We start from the raw sequence: 4,006 nt of genomic DNA, 5'->3' as shown, positions 1-4,006 counted from the left end.
CCCACACCAACAAAACATCAACATCCACAACAACAAACTGCTACAACAATATCCAACAGAACATTCCCAACAATCCTCTAACGAACTTTTAAAAATAAAAAAAACATTTTTTCTAAAAAAAAAAAAAAACTTATCCATTTCGGGTTGACTCCCATGACAGCATGCTTGCGTTAATTGCCAAGTCACACTTTTCCATCCACTCACTTTATTCGTTTTATTTCATTTTCCACAAACCCATTTTCAACAAAAAACTTATTGTTTTACATGCATACATACATACATACACGAGAATGTGTTTGTGTGTTTGTGTGTGTGTGTGTGTGTGTGTATGTATGTGTGTGTATGTCTGTGCGTATGTGCGTGCGTGTACATGACTCCACACTGAACGCAATCAGCCTAGCACCAACTACAGTTCATCCATTTTGAATAACGCAAACACATAATTGAATGTTTATGCAGACAGAAAAATAACACGAACGACGTAAAAAAATGAACATTTCCGTTCGTGAGATCTTGTTGCTTTTTGTCGCAGCGTGTTTGCGTAAAAGGTCACTCATTATTGTCTGCGGTTATTAATTTTCAAAATTTGGTGGAGTTTTTTATGGTGCTTTTTCACGCGTCGGTGATAAATAACTTAAGTCGATATTTTCAATGATAAGTAACTCAAATAAGTATTCCCTGCTATGTTATATGCTAATTTTTATAAGTTTTGTTACTAAGGACATTGAAATATAGCAATGAAGTTTATTTTAATGTGTATTTTAACACCAAAGTAACAAATTTTCGTTGTCACAGTTATATTTTTTCAACCATTTCAACACGTACAGTTTAGTGTTTTACACAAAATTTATGTCAATTTAATTTAATTTAATATGCGTGAATTTTCTTTTATTATATATGTATTTTATTTGAAATTAATTAACTATATTTTATTCTATTTCTATCTGTTTGAAACAAACAAATAAATAAAATATATACTTCAAATAAACTTTTAAGCGATGTTTCAAAATTCATTTCATTGTTTCTTTATCTTTTGATTTGTTTGCTGGTTTGACAGAATGACAATAATCAATTTATACTTGACAGGAAAATTTAATCACATCGTCTGTCTCGAATTGTGAAAGTGAAAGACAGAGAGAGAGAGAGAGAGAGAGAGAGAGAGAGAAAAAAGAGAGAGAAAGAAAGAGAGAGAGGGCAAAAGAGAGAGAGAAAAAAAAAGAGTGAGAGAGAAGAATATATATGTGTATCTGTATATCTATTCGTAACAAGAAAACAAGATGAAAGTTTCGTTTCACGCGAAATGATTTGATCCATGTCGAAATGTTGAAAATGACGACGATGACGATGATGATGACGATGATGATGACGATGATGATGAGGGTGAGGATGGTAATGATGGTGAGGGTGAGGATGGTGAGGATGGTGAGGGTGAGGATGGTGAGGATGGTGAGGAGGAGGAAAAGGAAGACGACAACGATGACGATGATGACGATGATGATGACGATGATGATGAGGGTGAGGATGGTAATGATGGTGAGGGTGAGGATGGTGAGGATGGTGAGGATGGTGAGGAGGAGGAAAAGGAAGACGACAACGATGACGATGATGACGATGATGATGACGACGACGACGATGATGATGATGATGACGACGACGACGATGATGATGATGATGACGACGACGATGATGATGATGATGATGACGACGACGACGATGACGATGACGACACGTGCAACTTCAAACCCGATTTCTTGTTCTCTTGGTCGTGCTCTTAATCAATGAAGACCCGTCAAACGGAAGATGTTTGCTTGAACGAACGATTGGATCGCTTGTTACTTTCGCGCCAACAACAACAAGAATAATAATAACAACAACAATAATAATAACAATAATAATGATAATGATAATAAGCTTTGGTAATATGGTCGTAATTTTACGTAAAAAGTTGGATAACTTTGTACCATAAATCATTCTTAAAAACAACTTAAACCATGACAAGGGCTATGACGGTGATGATGTTGTTATTGATTTTGATGATGTCGATGATGATGATGATGAAATGGGAGAGAAGGAGGGAAAGGAGGGAGAAAAGAGGGAAGAGGGGAAGGAGAGAAGTTAGTTCAACAGTGACTATCTTGAATAACATTTTTTTTACTTTCCGCGTTAGGTTCATTGTCATCATCATCGTCGTCGTGTCTCTCTCTCTCTCTCTCTTTCTTTATCTCTCTTTTTTCTTTCATTTTTTGTTATCCTTATTCCTATCGTTTTTCTCTTTCTCTCTCTCTCTCTCCCTCTCTCTCTCTTTATTTCTTTATCCAAAATGGTCGTTGGATATGAGGATTACTAAATAAAATCTGTCTTTGAATTGATAGTAGCTATTTTTACAAATTTGTTTTAATCATTCATTCATTAATTCAATCAATTAATAATTTATTCTTGTTTTTGTTTATTCATTAAATCATTCATTCATTTTTTTATGTTTTGTACAAAAAGTTTTTTGAATCCATTAAGCCAACAAAAATATATTTTTATTAAATTGAAAATATAGAAATAGTTAATTGTTGTTTTCTCCTGTCTTTCTTTCTTTTTTTCTTTCTCTCTTTCTCTTTTTTTTTCTCCCTCTCACTCTCTTTCTCTCTCTCTCTCTCTCAGATTTTTCAACTTCTCATGTTATCGTTTAAAAGCAATCTCCCATTGAAGAGTTTGATAACATTCGGCCATACAAGACGTCTGTCCCATTGTCTTCGCTCTGACGTTCATGATGATGATGATGATGATGATGATGATGATGATGATGATGATGATGATGGTGAGAATGTCTAGAGTAATGATAATGATGTCGTTGTTGTTGATGATGATGATAATTATGATGATGATGATGATGATGATTGCGATGGTGTCCATAGTAATGATAATGATGATGATGATGATGTCGTTGATGATGATGATGATGATGACGATGATGGTGGTGGTGGTGTAATTTATTTTAGAGCGATCATTTATTTAAAAGATTTTTTTACATCTATTTTTTCTTTCATTCATCTAATCTTCATCAAATGAACCATCAATCATTCCTTCATTTTATCTACTCATCCATCCATCCATCCTTCAATCCATCCATTCATCTATTCTTCCATCTATCCATCCATTCATCTATATATCCATCCATCAATCCATTCATCCATCTATCCATCCATTCATTCATCGGACGATCTATTCATCTAGCATTTTATTTATCTCTAGGATCTATCTATCCAAGCATTCATCCATCATTTCTTCAATATATCCCACCATCCATCAATCAATTGATAAAAAATTAATTTCTGGAAAAAAAGAAGAAAAATCGTATTTTCTTCCGTCAAAGAAAAAGGAATTAATCTCTTATGAAACTTTAACAATGGACGAGCGTTCCACCCACCAACCTGACGATGATGACGAAGACGACGACGATGATGATGATGATGAAGAAGATGATGAAGATGAGGATGATGATGAAGATGATGGTTGTGAGGATGATAATAATGATAATGATGACGACGAGGATGATGATAATGATGATGAAGATGATGATGATGATGATGAAGATGATGATGATGATAATGATGATGAAGATGATGATGATGATAATGATGATGAAGATGATGATAATGATGATGAAGATGATGATGATGATAATGATGATGAAGATGATGATGATAATGATGATGATGATGATGATGATAATGATGATGATGATGATACTGATGATGATGATGATGATGATGATGATGATGATGATGATGATGATGATGGTGATGGTGGTGGTGGTGGTGGTGATGATGATGATGATGATACGTACATGCCTCATTCATCACGAAATAAAATTCATTGAAGATGGGACGAAATGTTTGGGAAGATGTTGATGGCGAACATTTATGAAGAATGCTTTCTAAGAGTAATAAATTGGAAGACATGGAGAAGTTTTTTGGAGGAAATAAGTTTCCAACGAATGAAAACTAACAGGATA

Source organism: Helobdella robusta (assembly GCF_000326865.2).
Source record: "Helobdella robusta unplaced genomic scaffold HELROscaffold_10, whole genome shotgun sequence".
In the NCBI taxonomy this organism is placed as follows: Eukaryota; Metazoa; Annelida; class Clitellata; order Rhynchobdellida; family Glossiphoniidae; genus Helobdella; species Helobdella robusta.
This window is presented reverse-complemented; position numbering follows the sequence as displayed.